General features: G+C 39.2%; 2 pseudogenes; both read right to left on the bottom strand.

Annotated features, from left to right (window-relative positions):
* Positions 1 to 2613: 2613 nt before the first annotated feature.
* LOC101438457 (proliferating cell nuclear antigen pseudogene) lies at positions 2614 to 6787 on the bottom strand (annotated as a pseudogene).
* A 1733-nt stretch (positions 6788 to 8520) lies between these two features.
* Positions 8521 to 9485, bottom strand: LOC101438888 (methylosome protein WDR77-like; annotated as a pseudogene).
* Positions 9486 to 24786: the final 15301 nt, after the last annotated feature.

Genomic DNA, 24786 nt, shown 5'->3' on the forward strand with positions numbered 1-24786 from the left:
GTCAATTTTATTAATCTTCTCAAAGGACTAACTTTTGGTTTTGTTTCTTTTTTCTAGTGCTTTCTTATTATAATTTCATTTAGCCATGCTCTAATCTTTGGTATTTCCTTCTTTCTACTTGCTTTTGGGTTGGTTTGTTGTTCTTTTTCTAATTCCTCCAGGTGTGCAACCAGGTCTTTGATTTTAGCTCTTCCTTCTTTTTTAATTGGGCATTTATGGCTACAAATTTCCCTCTCAGTACAGCTTTTGCTGCATCCCATAGGTTTTGCTATGTTGTTTTGTCATTTTCATTCATTTCAAGGCAGTTACTAAATGTTCTTGCAATTTCCTCCTTGACCCACTGAATGTCAAAGAGTATGTTATTTAATTTCCATGTCTTTATGCATAATCTGTTTCTCTGTCCCTTATTGATTTCCAGCTTCACTCCATTGTAGTTAGTGAAGTTACTTTGTATAATTTCAGTCTTTCTGCATTTATTGGGAGTTGTTCTTTGGCCTAGAATGTGGTCTATTCTGGAGAATGATTCATGAGTGCACTAGAAGAATGTATATCCTGCTATATTTGGGTGTAATATTCTGTATATGTCTATCAGGTCCAGATCCTCTAATGCTTTATTCAAGGTCTCTGTTTCTTTATTGATCCTCTGTCCAGATGTTCTGTCTAATGGTGGTAATGGTAAAACATCACCATTGGCGAAATAGATGCCCATTATAATTCTAGTGGCATCTATTTCTCCACTTAGTTTTTCCATGTTTGCCTCATGTATTTTGGTTAGGTACATAAATGTTAATTAATTATTCTTTCTTCTTGATGGATTACCCTTTTATTAATATATAGTGCCCTTCTTTGTCTCTTAAATAGTTTTGCACTTAAAGTCTATTTTGTTCAATATTACTATAGTTACTCCTACCCTTTTCTGATTATTGTTTGCATGTAAAATTGCTTTCCAACTATTCACTTTCAGTCTCCTTGCATCACTGGGTCAAAGGAGAGTTTCTTGTGACATTATATAGATGGGTGGTATTTCCTTATCCAGTCTGCCAATCTGTGTCTCTTGATTGGAGAGTTTAATCCATTAACATTCAATGTTATTACTATCAAGGAATTACTTACATTAGCCATATGTAATGAGTGAGTAACTCACCATTTTCCCTTGGGTTCTTTATCTCTTTGTCCATCTCCCTTATGAATGATGTCCTGCTCTGTGGATTCCCAAAACAGCTCACTCAGATATGCTCCTGCCCCCTCTCTGCCATTTTTTGCAAAAAAGCTGAGCAGTGCCCACCTATATTGACAGCATTTTCCAGACCCCTATGTCTTCTTAATTTGTAAACAAATCAAGCAAACTCTTCAGACTTCATTTTTCTCATCTGAAAAATGAAGATAATAAACAATCCCCAATTTACCCAATAGCTTGGTATAGGTTGAATCAGATTACATACGTATGTATGTACATAGGTTTATGTGTACATATACTTATATAAAATAATTAAGCTTGACAAATGAAATTGCTCCATAATTATAATTAACTTTAATTTACTCCCTTAGAATATCATATACTAATTACCTATACTTACATAATGTATAATTAAGATATTTATTAAGAAATTAGTTCAGTTGTACAGAATAATACTGGCCCACAATTCATTTATAAATATAGATGTAGCTAGAGATAACTATCTAATAGGGCATGTTAAAAAGTATTCTAGTTATACAGTAGTTGTAGATAATGGATATTATTGGACCTATAGGAGAATAACTTGTTTTGTACAAATGAAAAAAAGTAAAGAGGATGGAAAGGAGCACATGCCTGAGATATTCCAAATACTCTGCTAAGCAATTTATTCCATTTCATTTAATCCTCACTATAACCCTATAAGATAGAAATGCTTAGAGAAGTTACATGAATGGCCCAAGGCCACAGACCAGAAAGTGATGGGCTTATTTATTGCAATTGTTTTTGCCACTAAGAAATCAAAAAGGTGGACTAAAACCCAAAATTTGCTAATTATTTTCTACATTATTATAATCCTTTTTTTTTTAATAATTTGATTGGAACTCAGCCCACAGAATGAGTTTCTGATGTAATTTAGCTTTAGCATTCTCCAAAACTGTTACCTGAAAAAAAATATTTTGCTTTGGGAAGCTTTTTAAAAAATCACATACATACACATTAACTGCTTTGAAAGTAAAAGAACAGTAGAAACACAGCTTCCCATGCCGCTGGCAACAACAAAAGTGGACAAAGAAGAACACGCAGCAAATGGACACAGAGAACAGACAACCTGGGGGTGGGGGGAAAGGGGAGAGAAATAAATAAAAATAAATCTTTAAATATATATATATATCTAATTCTTTTTTAAAAAACCCTTTTGTTAGAAAAATCATGAGTATTTCTAGGTAAGGCAGAAGTCCTTTTAGGTTAACAAGATCAGATTTGATTTGGACTTTATTTTTAAACTAGAGTGCAGAGGAACAAAATTGGTTATTTCTAGAAAATAATATCTACATATGTACTCAGACGTGCACATTTGGTGACAGAAAATTACATGCTGGCACCTCAGAAACAGTTCACAAAGAGCTTTGTTTTAATTTCTCAGATTTTAAGTATCCTTAAGATGCATCTTTATCCTCAAACTTGAGAGCCAGATAGGACTTGGAATGTCCCTTATCAGCAATTTTATATTCTATAACAAGAGGTACATATGTAGACATACTGAATGTTACTGTTAGAAAGAGTGGAGTAGCTTTTGCAAAGAAGTTCAGGTACCGCAGTGCAAAAGTTAGCTGAATTGGCTCATTCATCTCTGTAGTAACAGCTCCCTTCTCTTTATTGGCATTATGAGTTTGTGGTGACTTAATGTTTCCATTTCCAAGTTCTCCACTCGCAGAAAATTTCACTCCATCTTTTGCACAGGAAAGTACAACAGCATCCCCAATATAACTGAGATCTCAGCATACAGCGCAGATTCACCAGAAGGCATCTTTACACACAGCTATGCTCCTGTTCTGGACATATGCTCAACACCCAAATCCGTTAACTTCATTTCACAGTCTGAAACTTTTCCTTGAATTAGTGCTTCAAACAGCAGCGCCAAGGTATCTGTCTGCATTATCTTCAACCCTTGTTGTAATGATGTCCTCGTTGCCAGCACATTTTAGTATTTTGGACATAACTGGCGAGGTCCACGCCCCTGGCCAGGTCGCAGTGGTACAAGTCAAGTCCTCCGAGTGCAGGGTGAGCTGCACCGAGGAGACCTGGAGTCCACCGCTGCCCGTTCACGCCGCACAGCTCCTGTCCCAGCAGGTCTCGTCGATGAAGTCCTTGGGCGCCTCCAGCACCTTCTTCAGGATGCAGCCCTGGACCAGGGGCGCCTCGAACTTGGTGGTGGAGTCTCAGCCACGCAGCTACAGGTCAGTGAGAAGAAAGAAGTTCCTGCTGGTTCCGGCGTGACAAGGACCCGAGCCAGCGAGCAAATCACCGGGAGCTTCGGACCCAGAAAGAGAGCGTCTATACCTCTTTTTTTCTTTTTTTTTTTTTTGACACTATTAACAGATTTGTCAAATGCCCATCAGTTTTTCTAAAGGTTTAGACATAGCAGATAATCTCTTTTCCCCTGAAATCCTCCCTTCCATAGTCTTCTGTTTCAATCTGGATGGGTTTCTCTCTCTAAACCTAATACCCGTTTGTCATTCTTTCCTCCACCATTCTCTTCTGTGGGATTCTGTGTGTCCCATGAATACCTATTTCTTGGTTTATTTTCTGATTCTACAATACTCTCTCATATTCTTTCATTATGATTTAGGCTTCTGGAGAGAGGACATAAAAAAGCATATGTTTTCAGTCTGCTATATTTAGCTAAAAGTCCCAAAATTGCGCTTTCTTCAGAGTCTGTTTATATTGAGGTAAAGTTTGTTAATGGGGTTAAAATCATTGTCTTTATTAATTTTTTAACAAGTTACTAGAACTACAAGTTATAATCATCACCACCAGCTTTAACAGTTATCTGAAAGGATTATATATATAATTTGATTATTATGGTTACTTGCTATGGAGTTATACACTCTCATAGCTGGCTGAGGTGGAAGAGAAATCATTTCATACAGCTTTTCAGAGCCTATATATGGATTCAGATATGTTTAGGTAAAAGCAAGCTCTAGCCAACTTTATTCTTTCCAGTACAATATTTTTTCCTTCTCTGTGTAAGCTGTTGTTGGAATAACCGGCTCTTGCTTCCAGTGAAGAAATATAGTAGAATCAACTTCATCATTTTAAAAAAGGTATTATTACTATATGTGCTCACAAAATTGTTATACTTTTAGTTTAGCTTTTTGATTAAAAAAAATAAGGATTTAGATGTTAAATAGGAATGTGTAGTGATAAAAAACCAGACACATCAAGATAAACCAAAAGATAAGAATCATCGGAATAAGAAAAGGCTTTCAGTTTCTATAGGGAGATGTTGAGGAGAGTTCCTTTTCCTGTGACTATCAGTAGAGAAAAATTCAACCTAAGTCTTTTTAAAAAATAAAATTATTTAAAAAATAATTTCATTTATATCCGCAAACAAGAACTCCCCTTGCCCTCCTTCCTTATGTCCTGGTAATCCCCAATCTACTCTCTGTCCCTACAGATTTGCTATGTCTAGATATTAAGTGAGATCATACAATATCTGTCCTATGTGCCTTATTTAATTTAGTATAATATTTTCAAGGTTTAACCATATTGCAGCATGCCTTAGAACATCATTCTTTCTTAAAGGCAAGTAATATTCCAGTGCTTATACATTCATCTGTTGATAGACACTTGGCTTGTTCCCCGTTTTGGCTCTTGCAAGTGGTGCTGCTATGAATATTAGTGTACAATTATCTGTTTCAGTTTCTGCTTTCGATTTCTTTGTTTATACACCTATGAGTAGAATTGCCAGGTCATATGATAATTCTATACTTAATTTTTGAGGAATGACCATACTGCTTTCCATGGTGGCTGCATTGTTTTACATTCTTACGTTAAGTCGTCTTTTCCTAATAATAACATTAGAGTGAGTCTTCTACTGTGCATGGGGGCGGGGAGCATAAAGAAGGGGTGTTGAGATAACTGCTACCTAAATAAATCCACCAAGTGCTTGTCGGTACATGATATTTACAAGGAAATAACCATGTCCTTTATGAGTTTACAGTTTAAGATAATAATAACACAAATGGAGGCATTTAGCACAGGAAATTAAGTACTGGATATTAAATGAATAAACGCATGCTATATTACATGGCACTTAATTCTGTTTCTTCAGTCCCATTTTAAATTTATGTAAAAATAAATTGAAATCAGATTTAAAAATAACATTATCCATTATATGACATATGAAGAAACTAATCCTATAATATAATTTTATTTGAAAATGTGATATTTAACTTCAGTTAGTAAGGTCAGTCTACCATTTAATTTTAAAGCAACCAATGCAGAAAGATCTGTATTTCGGGAAGCGGACTTGGCCCAGTGGTTAGGGCATCCGTCTACCACATGGGAGGTCCGCGGTTCAACCCTGGGCCTCCTTGACCCGTGTGGAGCTGGCCCATGCACAGTGCTGATGCGCACAAGGAGTGCCCTGCCATGCAGGGGTGCCCCTGTTTAGGGGAGCCCCATGCACAAGGAGTGCAGCCCGTAAGGAGAGCCGCCCAGCGTGAAAGAAAGTGCAGCCTGCCCAGGAATGGTGCCGCACACACAGAGAGCTGACACAGCAAGATGATGCAACAAAAAGAAACACAGATTCCCATGCCACTGACAACAACAGACGTGGACAAAGAAGAACACACAGCAAATGGACATAGAGAACAGACAACTGGGGGCGGGGGGGGAAGGGGAGAGAAATAAATGAAAAATAAATCTTAAAAAAAAAAGATCTGGGAAAACGGACTTTGGCCCGGTGGTTAGGGTGTCCGTCTACCACATGGGAGGTCCGCGGTTCAAGCCCCGGGCCTCCTTGACCTGTGTGGAGCTGGCCCAAGCGCAGTGCTGATGCGTGCAAGGAGTGCCCTGCTACACAGGGGTGTCCCCCGCGTAGGGGAGCCCCACGCGCAAGGAGTGCACCCATAAGGAGAGCCGCCCAGCACGAAGGAGGGAGCAGCCTGCCGAGGAATGGCGCCGCCCACACTTCCCGTGCCGCTGACGACAACAGAAGCGGACAAAGAAACAAGACGCAGCAAAAAGACACAGAAAACAGACAACCGGGGGAGGGGAGGGGAATTAAATAAATAAAAATAAATCTTTAAAAAAAAAAAAAAAAAGATCTGTATTTCACTGCAATAATAAGGAAGATAGGAGAAAAAAATCAACTCAGAAGAATTTAATGTATGAAAGCAAGGGAAGGGAATAGTTTCTCAGCTCTATGGATTATGGCATTTTTTTTTCTCTTTTCTTTTTTCATGGTCCACTATGAAGGAAATCATTAATTCTTCTTTTCCTGAAACTTTCCCATGGTAGACTATTACTTCTGTACAAAGCAATGGGACTACAAAATTCTCTAGTCATCAAGAAATGCATGTTCAGTAATCACTGTAACCATAATTACAATCGTTGAGTTAAATAACCATTATTACAGCTGTCCAGTGACCTAGAGTCTGACTGTGATTATGGTCTTTCTCATGGAGGTGTCTCTTTGACCATTTCCACTAGTTTGCAATGACTGCATCAGCAAAATTTGGGGATTGTTTTACCTTCATTTTGTTGTCTAGCATGATCTAATTGTGAGGCCAGCATTGTGGGGTTTTTTTCCTTGCTGAAATCCATAACTTAATACAAGATGTGTGATCTGTTTTCTGTTTCAATGACTACCTAGAACGTCTTCTTGACAGCCCTAGAAATATTAGTTTTGACCATGCTTCTTCTACCCTATGTTGGGTCTTTGGTAGGCAGTATTCAACTCAGCAGTTCTTAGCTCATAATGGGTTTAGACCTAATGTTGTTAAACAAATAGCTTTTACCTCTTACCCAGGTTCCTATCATGAATAACCAATTGGAAAAATGTGATGCCCACCATATAGAGACCCTGGGCTTTTATTAAATTTATTATGGGGTTCTGCATCTGGTTAGAATATAGAAGACAAAAAAGACCTTCTGTTGGGCAGCAGGTATATCTCAGTGGTTTGAGCACCTACTTCCCTTGTACGAGGTCCCGGGTTCAGTCCCTGGTACCTCTTTTAAAAAAAAAAAAGACCTTCTTTAGTAGAGAGACCTTAAGGTGGCCCTATGCTTACTGTCTCCTGGTGCTCATGACCTTGTATAAGCCCCTCCCTTGGGTGTTGCTGGGACCTATGATTTGCTTCTTTTTTTTTTCTTCCAAAAAAGGAAGGCTAACAAAGCCTAAACTTTTTGTTTCACAGCCATTATTTCTGATTCTCTCCCTGCCACCAGAATTTAAAATCTTCAAAGTCCACAAACATAGCATTGTGACTTCCGACATCTGGAGAAGAGGACCCCAGAGTGCAAGAAGTCTGGACCCAGGCTGTTTTCTGGTGATAAATGGGGAAGAGATGTCTCTGCAATAGTCTGTGTCAGTTTTCAAACTTAAATGGAATGCCCTTAAGCTTGCCATTATCGCCAAACTTTTTTCTATAGCATCTAATCTACAATAAAAAAATTTTTAAAAACCCACTCATCTCTCATATACACAACTCCATGGAGGGGGGCAAGTATTACAAAGGCACCAACCATACTCATTTTGTTCAGCCTAAAAATGGATTTCTAATTCAGTTTAACAGCAAAGACATATGCAAACTGTGGTGAGTGAATCCTGGCTCTATCTCAAAGTGAGCAGGGCTGGCTTTTCATGAATGGGAGTATTTCCCATGATACAAGTAAATTAAGCTCTATAAAAAATAAAGGAGGGAAGTGGTTGTGGTTCAACTGATAGAGCATCTGCCTACCATATGGAGGGTCCAGGGTTCAGTACCCAGGGCCTCCTAACCTGTGTGTGGTGAGCTGGCCCACGCGCAGTGCTGCCATTTGCAAGGAGTACCATGCCATGCAGGGGTGTCCCTACATAGGGATGTCCCACATGCAAGGAGTGCACCCTGCAAGGAGAGCCACCCAACACAAAAAAAGCTCAGCCCGCCCAGGAGTGGTGCCACACACATGGAGAGCTGATGCAGCAAGATGATGCAACAAAAAAAGCGACACAGTTTCCCAGTGCTGCATGACAAGAATGCAAGTGGACACAGAACACACGGTGAATGGACACACAGAGCAGACAATGGGGGGAAAGGGAAGAGAAATAAATAAAATAAATCTTTAAAATAAATAAATAAATAAAGGAAATCCTGTCACTATGAATAGTACAAGAGCTGCCTCCAAGAATCCAGGGATGCCCACATCCCATGCCCTACCCAGACATGGTCAGTATCTCATGCAGAGCTAATTGATCAGTATACTACATAAGGCTCCTATCTTGTTTCACAATATGAAGGGACAGGGACAATGGATGTAGATACTCACAGAGGATTTGTGTTTGCCTTAAGTCCAATCTACTTGGCAATGTTCTTAAATCCAGGGACTAGGACAGGTTCTGTGGGCCCAATATCTTACAGTCTCAGCCACCTGTGGTAAGGAGGGAGTGATTTAGTGGGGACCAAGTAGCATCTCGCACACAGTCTTTCTGGGTTTGGCTTCTAAACCTCAGAAAGACCAGAGCCCAGCACTGCAAGTGAGCAGTCTCCACTGGCAGAGGCCAGAGAAGGGAATACCATGTAGGGAGAACACCAGCCCAGTGACACACTGGGAGTACACAGCTGAGCTGAAGACACGGCTTGTGCTTTTGGTGTCCACAAGGGAGCCAGTGCCATTCTCGTCACCAAAGACAAAGGCTTCACTTTGCCGAGGATGCCAAGCCAGTGAGGTAGGAAGGAGGCCAGAGGCAGTGCAGCCCATCTGTGATGCTGGCTTGGGACAGCAGGTATCCCAGAGTATAATTCGATTGTCCCCACTGCATGAAAGAAACACAGGGTCCTTGTGGGGAGAGGCAGCAACACAGGGGACCTGCCCAGAGAGAACTCAGTATGAGTTCAGTACTGTCCATTGAACAAGGTCCCAAACCCTAATCAGAAGTCTTTGCTACCACTGAGAGCTTCTGTGCCAGAGCTCAGGACACTGACCGTAGACAAAGTGACATCGTGCTCATACTTGCAGAACTTGCTGACTAGAACTTGCCACTAGGATACCTATGTCCCCAAACCCAGTGAGGGCAGCCACTCCGGCCTGCGATTGGACTCCGGCGGAGCAGAAGCCTCCATTGGAGGCGGCACAAGGGTCCTTGAAAAGCCAGAGAGAACCAGCCCAGCAGCAGCCACTCAGGCTTGAGGCCCCGAGCAGGGACGACCCATCCAACCAGCGCAGCCTCTGACTGTCGCTCCATACAGGTGGGTGCATTAGGGGGAAGGGTCCACTCACCGGCCGCTGCGGGTACCAGGGAAGGCTGCGTTTCTTTCTGCATCTCCACGGTTCCAACTCCAACCAAGATCCTAACCAGATGCCTGCCCCAGCTTCAGTTCCGGCTGCAGTCCCACGTGGTGCCTGATTTGAGTCTACAAATAAAATATAGCAAATCTGATGGGATGTCACTCCTGGCTTACATTACACTGTTTAAGACTAGCACACTTTGCTAGCACACTTACTCTAAAGGCTCTCCTTCCTGACTTGATAAAGAAAGCAAACAAATGGCATGGAACTAGAGCCAGCCTCTAGAAACTGAGGGTAGGCTCCTGTTGATAGTCAGCCAAAAGTCAGCAAAAATCCAGGGCCTTTGTCTTACAATGGCAAGGAAATGAATTCTGCTAACAACCTGAGTGATCATGTAAGTAGACTCTTACCTAGTTGAGCCTCTAGATGAGAATACAGCTAAGCTAACACTTTGATGTCAGCCAAGTAAGACCCTAAACAAAGGACCCAATACGGCATGTCCAGATCCCCAACCTACAGAAATCATGTGATAATAAATGTGGGTTGCTTTAAGCTTCTAAATTTGTGGTAATCTCTTTCAAAGCAATAAAAAAAACTAGAACACGTCCACTACAGTGATGATAACAGGAAAAATGGAAATAAAGAAATCTATTTTCTATGGAGCTAGCTAAGGGCAGTGGAAGCAAGGAAGGTCTGATAAACTGGATTATAGAAAAAGATGACCTCTCCCTATCTGGGGTGGACACCTGATCTGGGTACAGGTGCATGGAGGAGCAGGCCTGCCACAGAGTTAAGAAGACTCTAGTATGGAAGAGGTGCTCTAATGATATCCACCAAATAATACCTATGCAATAACTATTGGACCCTCTCAATATTTCTGGCATCCTTTTCATGATACCAACAAATCATATGAACTTAAGTTTGTGCACTATTTTCAGGAATATAAATAGCACACTTTCACATATGTCAAACCCCACCCCAATTTACAGATGAGAAAATTGAGTCATAAAGATTGTAAATGACATATCCAGGATCATATGGATACTTGTAAGTGACAGAGCTAAGTTTTGAACTCAGAACCTAAAATCCAGAGTCTAGGTTTCTTCTCATCAAAACATAGTTGTGTCTGCATATCATGCTACCTCTCTGAATTTAGGGCTCTTTTTTATTCTGGGGTTGTATTATAACTGTCAAGGCCCATGCTGGTCACAGGTTTAGGTGGGTTTGCAGGTTGGGATCCCCAGAAAGCAGACTCTGAGATAACGAATGGCATGTATGACGAGTATTAAGGAGTGCCCGCTGAATCAATATTACTGAGGCAAGGAAGCAGAAATGGGCAGAGGGAGTAGTTAGCTGAAATGCAAGCCTCAGCTGGGCTCCTGCACATCTCTGAAGCTAGGATAGCCCTAAGGTAGGGCAAGGGTGAGCCTTTAAGCCCTGCATTCACCAGTCATTGGATGTAGGCTGTCCTTGTGAAGGAAGTATGAATTTGGGTGCAGTGGGTTTCTTATTTCTTGGAGAGAGCTGTTAGCTATGTCAGCCAACAACCTTCCCAAATGGGGAAGTAAGTCCTTCTGTAATGAAAGGGAATTGGGGTTCCGCAGCATAGCATCTACTACACTGGATTACCATAGACTTTAGCCAAGAAATTCCATCCTGCGTGGGATCAGCCCTCGCTTTGACCTCTGCTATTACTCTTTCATACAAGGATTCTCTGTAGATAGTTAGCTTATAAATAATGAGCTAATAGATAATGAGGGGACGATACTATTGACCCCATAAAAATTAAAAGGACTATAAAAGGATACTTAGAACATCTGTATGCCAACAAATTAGACAACTTAGATGAAATGGACAAATTCCTAGAAACACACAAACTTAAACTGACTCTAGAAGAAATAGAAGATCTCAACAAATCAATTACTAGTAAAGAGATTAAGTCAATAATCAAAACCTCCAAGCAAGGAAAAGCCCAGGACAAGATTGCTTCATGACATGAATTAATATGAATCCTACTCAAAATTCTCCAAACTGAAGAGGAGGGAGTACCATCTAACCCATTCTGTGAGGCCAACATCACCCTAATGTCAAAACCAGATAAAGATACTGCAAGAAAAGAAAATTCAGAACAATTTCTCTCATGAACATAGATGCAAAAATCCTCAAGAAAATAATTGCAAATCAAATCCAAAGCACATCTAAAGAATTATATATCAGGATCAAGTGGGTATTACCCCAGGAATGCAGGAGTGGTTCAACATAAGAATATCAACTAATGTAATACACCACATTAACAGAAGAAAGGGGAAAAACCACATGATCATCTCAATTGACAGAAAAGGGATTTGACAAAATTCAGTATCCTCTCTTTTAAAAAAAATTTATTAGATAAGCGGTACGCTTACAGAACAGTCACGCATAACATGCAGAATTCCCATACATCACACCTCCACCAAAACCTTGCATTGTTGTGGGACATTTGTTACAGATTATGAAAGAACATCATCAAAATATAACTACCAACTGTGGTCCATAGCTTACATTTGGTATATTTTTCAATAACCCCATCTATTATTAATACCATGTATTATAATAGCATTGAACATTTGCTATTGTTCTTGAGAGAACATTCTCATGTTTATACATTAACCACATTCCGTAATACACCACATTGTTCACTGTTATATACAATTGCCATCTACCAACCATCCAAAGTGTACACTCAGTGACTCTCACTTTCATCACAGAGTTGTGCAGTCATCACCTCAGTATCTTTTTGAATGTTTTTCCTTAGTCCAAAAGAAAAAAATCCAATATGGCTCTCTAATTGATCATTAGCTTTGATATAGTACCTTCTTTGACACTGATGCATGAATATTACAATATTGCTGCCAACAATAGTCCATAATTGTATTTTTCCATGCCTCATCATATTGTTAGCACCTTGTAATAGTGGCATACATTTGTTCTAGTTCATAGGTGAACATTCTAGAATTTATACTGTTGACCACACTCCTCATCCACCACAGGGTTCACTATGTTATTCAGTCTCCCTAGATTGTTCTCTAGCTTTCTTTCAATTGACATCTGCATCCTCAGACTGCCTCTTTCAGCCACAATCCCATTTATAAAGCAGCTTTGTTAGTTATACTCACTATAATGTGGTACCACCAGTTCTATCCCTTTCCACATTTTTGCAGTCAAGCTAATTAAAAATTCTACGTACATTAAGCATCAGTACCCTTCTCAGCCCTCATCCTATCTCCTAGTAACTTATACTTCATATTTTACCTCCATGTATTTATTCTTCATATTTAGTTTATATTAGTGAGACCATACTATATTAGTCCTTTCATGTTTGGCTCATTTCTCTCAGCCTAATGTCCTCAGGGTTCATCCATACTTTCATAAGTGTCCCAATTTCATTTCTTCTTACTTCAACACAGTATTCCATTGTATGTATATACCACATTTTGTTGTTCCTTTCCTCAGTTGATGGACACTTGGATTCTTTCCATCTTTTGGCAATTGTGAATAATGCCACTATGAACATCAGTGTGAAAATGTCTATTCATGCCCCTGTTTTCAGTTCTTCTGGATATATTCCTAGTAGGGGGATGGCTGGATCATAGGGCATTTCTATATTTAGCTTCCTGTGGAACCCCCAAACTGTCTTCTACAGAGGTTGCGCCAGTCTACATTCCCAAGAGTGAAGGAGTGTTTCTATTTCTCCACATCCTCTTCAGTTCTTGTAGTTTTCTATTTTTTAAAAATAATGATCATTCTATAAATTTGAGATGATATCTCACTGTAGGTTAATTTGCTTTTCCCAAATAGTGATTTTAAACATTTTTTCATGTGCATTTTCACCATTTGTATTTCCTCTTTGAAAAAATGTCTATTCAAGTCTTTTGCCTATTTTTCAATTGGACTGTTTGTCCATTTATCGTTTAATTGTATGCTTTCTTTATATAGCATGGAAAGCAAATCTTTACTGGATATGTGCTTTCTAATTGAGCAGATGCCTTTTCACCTTCTTTGAAGCCCAAGAGCCTGTAAGTTTGGGTCCCATTTGTCCATTTTTTCTATCGTTGCTTATGTTTTGGGTGTGAGATTTAATAAAGCACCAGGTACTACCAAGTCTTGAAGATGTAGTCCTACATTTTTTCTAAAAGTTTTATGGTGGTAGCTTTTGTATTTAGATCTTTGACCCATTTTGAGTTAATTTTTATATAAGGTGTGAGAGAGGGATCCTCTTTTGCATATGGATATGCAATTCTCCCAGCACCATTTGTTGACTAGACTGTTTTGCCCCAGCTGAGTGGGTTTGACAGCCTTGTCAAAAATCATATGACCATAAATGTAATGGTCTATTTCTGAACAATTGATTTGGTTCCATTGGTCTATATGTCTATCTTTATGCCAGTACCATGCTGTTTTTACCACTGTAGTTAGGTAATAGGATTTAAAATCCATAAGTGAGGGGGGTGGAGAGTATACAGGAACCTCATATTTTTTAGTGTAACATTTTTTTTGATGTATGTATCTTCAAAAAAATACAATTTACAAAAATGATGTGGTGGGGAGTGGGGAGTGGGTTCTATACGAACCTTTTATGTTTTTTGTTGTTTTGTTTTTTGATGTAACGTTCCTTGTGATCTAGTAATTTTTAAAAAAATTTAAATAAAAAGAAAAAAATTAAATAAAATCCATAAGTGAGAATCCTCCAATTTCATTCTTCCTTTTTAAGATATTTCTGGCTATTTGCAGCTCCTTACTCTTCCAAATAAATTTGATTTTAATAGTTTTTTGCATTTCTTTAAAAAAGGCTGGTAGAATTTTTATCAGGATTGCACTGACTCTGTAAATCAATTTGGGTAGAATTGAAATCTTAACGATATTTAGTCTTCCAATCCATGGACAAAGTATGTCCTTCCATTTATTTAGGTTTTCTTTGATGATTTAGTTTAGCAATGCATTTTAGTTTTCTGAATATAGGTCCTTTTATCTTTGGTTAAATTCATTCCTAAATATTTTATTCTTTTAGTGACTATTGTAAACGGAATTTTTTTCCTGACTTTCTCTCAGATTACTCATTACTATTGTATAGATCCATTACTGATTTTTGTATATTAATCTTGCATCATGCTAATCTGCTGAACTTCCTTATTAGCTTTAGTAGTTTTATTGTAGATTTTCAGGACTTTCTAGGTATAGGATCATATCATCTGTGAATAGCAGTAGTTTTACTTCTTCTTTACCCTTTATTTCTGCTCTGATCTTTGTTATTTCATTCCTTCTCCTTGCTTTGGGATTAATTTGCTGTTCTTTTTCTAATTTTTCCAGCTGTATAGTTTGGTCATTGATTTTAGCTCTTTCTTCTTCTTCCTTTTTTTTTTTTAAGATTTATTTTATTTATTTCTCTCCCCTCCCTTCCTCCATTTTCTGCCTTCTGCATCCATTCGCTGTGTGTTCTTCTGTGTCTGCTTGCATTCTTGTCATGTGGAACCAGGAAACTGTGTCGCTTTTTTGTTGTTGTGTCATCTTGCTGCATCAGCGCTCTGTGTGTGTGGTGCCACTCCTGGGCAGGGGCTGCATTTTTTTCACATGGCAGCCTCTCCTTGCAGAGTGCACTCCTTGCTACCCTACACAGGGGACACCCCTGCATGGCATGGCACTCCTTGCACACAGCAGCACTGTATGTGGGCCAGCTCACCACATGGGTCAGGAGGTCCTGGGTATCACACACTGGACCCTCCATGTGGTAGGCAGATGCTCTCTCAGTTGAGCCACAACTGCTTCCCTCTTTCTTCTTTTTTAATGTAAGCATTGAGGGCTATAAATTTCTCCCTCACCTTTGCCTTAGCCACATCCCATAGGTTTTGATATGCTGTGTTCTCATTTTCATTCATCTTGAGTTATTTACTGATTTCTCTTGCAATTTCTGACCCACTGATTATTTGAGTTCATTATTTAATATCCATATGTTTTGTGAATTTTCCTTTATTCTCCCTTTTGTTGATTTCCAGCTTCATTCTATTATGAACAGAGAAAGAGCTTTGTATAATTTCAATCTTTTGAATTTTATTGAGATCTGTTTTGTGACCCAACCTATCCTAGAGAAAGATCCATGAGCACTTAAGAAGAATGTCTATCCTGCTGTTTGGGGATATGATTTCTGTATATGTCTATTAGGTTTAGTTAATTTATCATATTATTCACGCTTTCTATTTCTCTATTGATACTCTGCCCAGATGCTCTATCCAATGATGAGAGTGGTGTATTGAAGTCTCCAACTATTATTGTAGATACATCTATTTCTTCTTTCAGTTTTGTCAGTGTTTGCCTCATGTATTTTGGGGCTCTGATTAGGTGCGTATACATTTATGATCATTATTTCTTCCTGGCGAATTGCCCCCTTTTAGTAATATATATTGTGCCTCCTTTTCTATAATAATAGCTCTCCTTTTAAAGTTTATTTATTCCAATAAGTATACCTACTCAGCTTTTTTTTTTTAATTGTTACTGCATGCATGGAATATCTTTATCCAGACTTTCATTTTCATTCTATTGGTATCCTTGGGTCTAAGGTGAGTATCTTATAGGTAGCATATAGATGGCTCATTTTTTTAATCCATTCCACCAGTCTGTGTCTTTTGATTGGTAAGTTTAATCCATTAACATTCATGTTATTACTGTAAAGACAGTTCTTATATCACCTATTTTGGCCTTTGGGCTCTATCTGTTATATCTTCTTTTAACCACTTTTTTTTACATTTTTACTAATATAATCTTCATTTCTAGGCTCTTCCAAGTCTCTCTCTCCTATCATTTCTTTTTAGGTGGTAGAACTCCCTTTAGTATTTCCTGCAAGGTTGGTCTTTTGGTTACAAACCCTTTTAGTTTGTTTATCTGTAAATATTCTAAACTCACTCTCCATTTTGCTGGATATAAGATTCTTTGCTGGCAGTTTTTCTCTTTCAGTCTCTTAAATATATCATACTACTGCCTTCTTGCCTCCATGTTTCTGATGAGAAATCAGCACTTAATCTTATTGGGCATCCCTTGTACATGATGTTTTTTCTGCCCCTTTCCCTTCACTTCTCCTTCTGGGATACCCATGACATGTATGTTTGCATATCTCTTGTCATCATTTAGTTCCCTGAGACCCTGTTCAGTTTTTTCCATTCTTTTCTTTATCTGTTCTTGTGTGTTCACTTTCAGAGGCCCTATCTTCATGCTCATCAATCCTTTCTTCTGCTTCTTCAGATCTGCTGTCATATGCCTCTAGTGTAATTTTAATGACATTTATTGTGCCTTTCATTTCCATAATATCTGCTATTTTTCTATATATGTTTTCAAATTCTTCTTTGTGCTTACCCAATGTTTTCCTAATATCCTTAACTTCTTTAGCCTTCTCACTGAATTTATTAAGGGGATAAACATCTGTAATTAGCTGTCTAAACTCCTTTATGTCATTTAGAGGTTTCGTTTGTTCCTCTTACTGGTCCATATCTTCCTGTTTCTTGGTGTTGTTTGTACATTTTTTTAGTATTTCAACATCTGATTTACATGATATATTTATTCTCATCTCAGTTTCCCTCTGTAGTCTAGAGCTTTCCATTTGATTGACTTCATGCTACAACCTCTTTAATACTTGGTTCAGCTTATTTTGGAATTTTATAATGGCATGTGTTTAGCCAACCTGAGTTTTTTCACCTCTTTTCCATCTATTTCTTGCCCTTTCTCACTGGCTGGGAGCAGAGACAGAGCTGAGGATGCAGATGGTACTGTAAGCTGTGGAGGCTGAATCTGCCCACACTGACCCAGAAACTGATGAAGCACTCCCATATTTCTCCCCTGCCACAGGTGGGAACTGAGCTGCAGTCATGTGCTATAATCCAAGCATGTAGACCAAGACCATGTTCAGTTGTCTAGAGAGACTGATGAAGCTCTATGTCACTTTCTCCCCTCCCTGGAACAGTGATGGAGCTGTAGTCATGGGCAGTAAAACTAATTGATGAAAAACCCACTGCTAATGTGATATTCAGTGGTGAAAGACTGAAAGCTTTTCTTCTACAATTTGGAACAAGACAAAGATGCTCACTGTCACCACTGATATTCAACATTGTACTAGATCGTCTAGCCAGAGCAGTAAGGCAGGAAAAAAAATAAAAGGCATATTAATTGGAAAGGTAGAAATAAAATTTTCCCTACTCGCAGTTGACATGTTCCTATATACAGATAATCCTGAAAAATCTACAATAAAGATTCTAGAGCCAATAAATGAATTCAGGAAAGTGGCAAGGTACAAGAGTAATACACAAAAATAATAGTATTTCTATATACTAGTATATTATATAATGAGCTATATAATGAGCACGCTCAGAAGGAAATAAAGATAGAAATTCAATTTACAATAGCAACTAAGAGAATCAAATATCTAGGAATAAATTTAATCAAATATGTAAAGGATTTACAAGTGGAAAAGTATAAAACATTGCTAAAATAAGACAAAAAAGATCTAAATAAATGGAAGGATATTTCATGCTCACAGATTGGAAGAATACATACTGTCAAAAAGTGAATTCTATCCAAATCAATTTACAGATTCAATATAGTCTCTATCAAAATTCCAATAGAGAGCAAGATGGTGGCAGCATAAGGAACTCCTAGAGTCAGCTCCTGCCACAGAGCAGTTAGCAAACTCTCAGAGCTCTCTGGAGCTAGCTGCAGCACCTATTTGGGAGCTTCAGGAGGTTAGAAGGGCATCCTGCCACATCCTTGAAGGAATGGAAGGAGGAGGTTGCCCACCTGCAGAGAAAACTCTTAAGTAGAGCACCCTACGCTCCAGAGGCTGGTGCCCATCCTCCACTGAAGGCGCAAGTCGCCTCGGGAGGTGTTCCAGCTGGAATTGAAAGCTCCACTTCCCAAAAACAGGGGAGGAAGAGACAGTTGGGCACCAACTTCAGCTACTGATGAGTAAATTCAGTGGGCTACAGTATAATCCTGAGAACAGCTGAAGTTTGAGCCTGTGCAAGTCAGAAAGAGGCTGGGAGCTACCATCTTAGCTCCATACCTGGCAAAAGAGGAAGCGGGGTGGACTGAAAATCCCAGTGCTGGTGGGGACCACCTTCTTTCCATCCAGGTCAGATTGCAGGTCTAGCCTAAGACTCAGTGCCACCTCCGACAGGGAGGAAGCTGCAGGGACCTGTGCCAGCCACTCCAGGAAATTGCCGTCCAGGCCACAGAGGCCGGTGATTGTCCTCCTCCAGATGGTGCAAGCCGCTCTAGGAGCTGTTCTGTGGCTAGAATTGGAAGCTCCATTTCCCAAAAAAAGGGGAGGAGGAGACAGTTGGCTGCTGATTTCAGCTACTGATTGGTGGACTCAGATGGCTAAGGAATAAACCTAGGAATACCTGAGGTGTGAATTTGTCCAAGTCAGAAAAAGGCTGGTGATCACCATTTTGACTCCACCCCCAGCCTGAGGGGAAGCCTACCTGACCAAATATCACAATGATGGTAGGAACCAGTTTCTTTCACCCGGATCAGCCTGCAGCCCTAGCCTAGGCTTCAGTCCCACCTCTGGCAGGGAAGAGGCCGGCTAGCTCAGTACCAGTCTATCCAGGTAACTGAGGGTACCTTTGGCTGGCATAAACTGAATAATTAAAAGTCTACTGGGGCAACTGTGGTCATCTTGGACCTGCACTGCATAGATTGCTGCCCACACCTGCAGCTCCACCCACGCCCCAGGCAGGGGAGAAAGGGGTATGAAGCTTCATTAGCATTCTGGGCAACTACAGTCTAGGTCTGCATGACTTGGATTATTCCACACAACTGTGACTCTGTCTCTACCTCTGGGAAAGGAGAAAGTTGGGAGAAGCTTCATTCGTCCCAAGGCAATGAGGGCAGCTTGAGCCTCCACAGTTTATAGCACCAGTTACATCCTTGGCTCCTACTGCACAACCAGCAAGGGAGAAAGGGTAGGAAGCCCTAAACTAAAGAGAAAAACTGCACCCAGAATAAATATTCTAGTAATCCAGATGCCAAGACACCAACAAAAAACTACAATCCACACCAAGAAACTGGAAGCTATGATCCAGTTAAAGGAACAAGATAAGCCTCCAGATGACATAAAAGAGTTGAGATAACTAATCATAGATGTTCAAACAAATCTCCTTAATAAATTCATGGCTAAAGAGATGGCTAAAGAGATTGAGGATATTAAGAAGACACTAGACGAGCACAAAGAAGAATTTGAAAGCATACATAGAAAAACAGCAGACCTTATGGGAATGAAAGGCGCAATAAATGAAATTTTAAAAATATTGGAATCATATAATAGTGGATTTGAGGAGGCAGAAGAAACAATTGGTGAGTTTGAAAAAATGACCTCTGAAAGTGAACATACAAAAGAACAGATGAAGAAAAGAACGGAAAAAATTGATGATGGTCTCAGGGAACTAAACGACAGCCAGAGATGTGCAAACGTACATGTCATGGGTGTCCCAGGAGAAGAGAAAGGAAAAGGGGCAGAAGGAATATTTAAAGAAATAATGTTAGAAAATTTCCCAACCCTATTGAAGGACATAGATATCCATGTCCAAGAACACAATGTACTCCCAGCCAAAATAATCTGAATAGACCAACTCCAAGACACATACTCATGAGAATGTCAAAAACAAATGACAAAGAGAAATTCTGAGAGCAGCAATAGAAAAGCAATGCATAACATATAAGGGATACACAATAAGATTAAGTGCTGATTTCTCACCAGAAACCATGGAGGCAGTGGTCAGATATATTTAAGATACTATGAGAGAAAAGCTTCCAGCCAAGAATTTTCTTTTTTTTTTTTTTTTTTTAAAGATTTATTTATTTATTTAATTTCCCCCCTCCCCTGGTTGTCTGTTCTTGGTGTCTGTTTGCTGCGTCTTGTTTCTTTGTCTGCTTCTGTTGTCATCAGCGGCATGGGAAGTGTGGGCGGCGCCATTCCTGGGCAGGCTGCTCTTTTCTTTTTCACGCTGGGCGGCTTTCCTCACGGGCGCACTCCTTGTGCGTGGGGCTCCCCCACGCGGGGGACACCCTTGCATGGCACGGCACTCCTTGCGCGCATCAGCACTGCGCATGGGCCAGCTCCACACGGGTGAAGGAGGCCCGGGGTTTGAACCGCGGACCTCCCATATGGTAGACGGACGCCCTAACCACTGGGCCAAAGTCCGTTTCCCCGCCAAGAATTTTCTATCCAGCAAGACTGTCTTTCAAAAATGAGAATGAGATTAGAATATTCACAGATAAACAGAAACTGAGAGAATTTCTAAGCAAGAGACCAGATTTTCAGGAAATACTAAAGGGTGTGCTAGAGCCTGAAAAGAAAAGACAGGAGAGAGAGGCCTGGAAGAGAGTCTAGAAATGAAGATTATATTAATAAAAGTAACTAAAAGTGTCAAAAGAGTGGTGAAAATAAAATATGACAGATAAAACTCAAGTAGTCAGGAGTAAACTTAACCAACGATGTAACCACCTGTATTTAGAAAACTGCAACCCAATGTTAAAAGAAATAAAAAAAGTCCTAAATAACTGGAAGAACATTCCATGCTCATGGACTGGAGAACTAAATATCATTAAGATGTCAATTCTACTCAAATTGATATAATTTTAATAAAATCCTGATAAAAATTCCACCAGCATTTAAAAAAAAAATTGAAAACAAAATTAACAAATTTATTTGGAAGGGTAAAGGGTACTGAATAGCCAGAAACATCATAAAAGGAAAAGCGAACCCTCATCTCTGGACTTTAAATCATACTACCAAGCTATAGTGGTAAAAAAAAAAAAAGAGCATGGTACTGGCATAGACCAATGGAACCAAATTGATGGCTGAGAAACAGACCCTCACATGTATGGTCAAGTGATTTTTGACTAGCCTGTCAAATCCGCACAGCTCAGGCAGAACAGTCCATTCAGCAAAATGGTGCTGAAATAACTGGATATCTACAGCCAAAAGAAGAAAAGAGGACCTCTATTTCACTTCTTGTCCAAAAATTAACTCAAAATGGATCAAAAACCTAAAAATAAAAGCAAGAACCATAAAATTTCTAGAAGAAATTGTAGGAAAATATCTTCAAGACCTGGTGGTAGGTGATGGATTCTTAATGGAGATCAGAAAAGGACTGAGATGGACTACTGATGTTTAATGTATGTAAAAGTTTTAATTAGCTTTATCGAAAAATGTGGAAATGTATAGAATGGATGGTAAAAATAGTAATAGCTAGTTTATAAATAGGGATATGGCTGAAAATGTTAGTCTAGGGATGGAAATGCCAATTGACAGAATGCTAGAGAATAATCTAGGAACCGAATAGCACAGTAAACCAAGAAGTGGATGAGAATTGTGGTTTAAGGTACAGATGCAAGAGTGTCCTTTGTGAGCTATAGCAAATGTAACTACTGCCAGGTGTTGGGAACACATGGGAAAAATACAACTGGAATGACCAATGGACTGCGGTTAGCAGTAATAATATAATATTCTTGCATCTATGCCAAAGATATTCTGTGTTGATAATGGGGCAGTATGGAAAATGTGAGCCAAATGTATGCTATAGACATGGTAACAATCAGACGATATTATCTTATCTGTAACAAATGTTCCACCATAGTGTGATGTGTTGATAGAGGGATGTTGCTTGGGAATTCTGTGTATGTGCATGATTGATTTATAAGTTCACAACTTCTGTCACAAAAAATATATTTAAAAAATAATAATAAGGTGTGTTGGGGGAAAAACACACCAAATGTAAGATAAGGACTATAATTAGTAGTTAGATTTTGACAATATTCTTTCATAATTTCTAACAAACATCTCACAACAATCCAAGGTGTTGGTGGAGGGTTGATGTATGGGACCCCTGTATGATGTTATGTATGTTTCCTTTTAAATTCACAAATTTTACTATACACTTAATTGTTTATGTATGTTCATATATAAATTACATAAAGATAATAATAGGGAGGGTTGGGAGAAAATACTTTGGTTAGTAGCAATATTTTGACAATGATCTTTAATCATTAGTTTAAAAGGTTTAACAATAATGTAAGGTGTTGGTGGTAGGGTGAGTTATAAGAGTCCTGTATGATGTTATATATGTTTGTTTTGTAAGTTCACAACTACTACTATACACTTATTGTTTATGTATGTTTGTGTGTGGGTGATACATTTCAATAAATTAATTTTTTTAAAATTCCAATAGACTTCTTTTCAGAAAAGGAAAAGCCAATCATTGAATGTATTTAGAAAGGTAAGAGGTCCCAACTAGTTAAAATTGTCTTTATAAAGAAGGTCAAAGTTGGAGAACTCAAACTTCCTGACTCTAAAACTTAATTATCCCGGGGATGAGCCTCCCTGGCACCAAGAGATCACTACCAAGTACCAGCTGATGACGTAAAGAGAAAATGACCTTGAATAAAAGGTTCAACTCCGGCCAGCAGAATATCCCTGTCTACATATACTAACAGGAGTTAAAAATGCTTTTTGACTAAATCAAGGGGGAAATGGAAAGGACAAATGAATTTATATGGCTGTGAGTCTCTAAAAAAGAGTCTGGAGGTTATCAGAGGGGTTGCCCTTATGCACACCTGAGCAGAGTCACAGAGACAGATAAAGTAGATGCAACCCTAGGTGTTGGTTCTTCTGAGGACTAAAGAGACCCACAGGTTTTATGGTCGTGGCAGATGGAGTTCACTGCCATGTCAGTTGGCCCTTCTTTGAAGTAGGTGTTTCTGCGTGATGGAGCTGGACTTAGAAGTGATCTCTTTTCACAATCCTTTCCTGTTACTTTACCAGAATTGTAGTTGGTGCTGGGGTTTAAGATATATCTAGGGAATCTGAATCTCTGGACTGACCATATGATAGCCAGGCCCTGAGCCTCAACAGACTTCAGCTCCTACACTCTAGTTTATTGGACTTACCCCACTCAGCTAACATGGAATTGAAGAATGTCAACCACCACACCATGGAGCCAAGAGTGCCTACATCTGAAAGCAGGAGGATTGCATCCAGCATCCATTTGGACTCTAAGCCCCCTCTTGACATAGATGTGGAATGGACACAACCAATTCAAGGTCCACAGGATGGAGGAATACAGTAAGGATTAGAGTGGATTTACTGATACTCTATTCATGAACTATTGTGGTTAGTAATCGAAGAAAACGTGGCATTGGTGTGGAAAAAGTGGCCATGGTGGCTGCTGGGTGCAGGGAATGGGAGGAAGAGATGAGATATGGATGCATTTTCGGGACTTGGAGTTGTCCTGGGTGGTGCTGCAGGGACAATTACCAGACATTGTAGATCCTCCCATGGCCCACTGGATGGAACGTGGGAGAGTGTGGGCTATGATGTGGACCATTGACCATGAGGTGTAGCGATGCCCAGAGATGTATTCACCAAATGCAATGGATGTGTCATGATGATGGGGGAGAGGGTTGCTGTGGGGGGAGTGGTGGGGTGGGGTGGGGTGAGTGGGGACCTCATATTATTTGAATGTAATATTTTTTAAAAATGAATAAAAAATAAAATAAAAAATAAAATAAAAATTATATACTATAGTGTATAGTGGTCAAAACAGCATGGTATTGGCAAAATGACAGACATATAGATAAATAGAAATGAATTGAGAGTTCAGAAATACACCTGGACATCCTTGGCAAATTGATTTTTGACAAGGGTGACAAGTCCATTCAATTGGTAAAGAATAGTCTCTTCAACAATTGGTGCTGTGAAAACTATATCCATATGCAAAAGAATGAAGGGGGACCCCTATCTCACACCATATACAGAAACTGACTCAAAATCAATCAAAGTCCTAAATATAAGACCCAGGACTATAAAATGCCTAGATGAAATTATAAGGAAGCATTTTAAAGACCTTATGCTAGGTAATAACATCTTAGACTTTACACAAAAAGCACAAGCAACAAAATAAAAAATCTATAAATGGGACTTCATCAAAATTAAAAAGTTTTCCATATCAAAGGACTTCATCATGAAAGTAAAGAGATAACCTACAGAGTGGGAGAAAAATATTCAAAAACCACATCTCTGATAAGTGTTCAGTATCCAAAACATATAAAGAAATCTTTCAACTTAACAGAAAGACAAGCAACCCAATTAAAGGGTGGGCAAAAGACTTGAATAGACATCTTTAAAAAAAGACATACAAATGACCAGAAAGCACAAGAAAACCTGCTCAACATCATTAGCCATTAGGGAAATGCAAATTAAAACCACCATGATATACCACTTCACATTCACTAGAATGGCTACTAAATTACAAGTG

This window comes from Dasypus novemcinctus, chromosome 5, assembly GCF_030445035.2.
Source record: "Dasypus novemcinctus isolate mDasNov1 chromosome 5, mDasNov1.1.hap2, whole genome shotgun sequence".
Taxonomy (NCBI): Eukaryota; Metazoa; Chordata; class Mammalia; order Cingulata; family Dasypodidae; genus Dasypus; species Dasypus novemcinctus.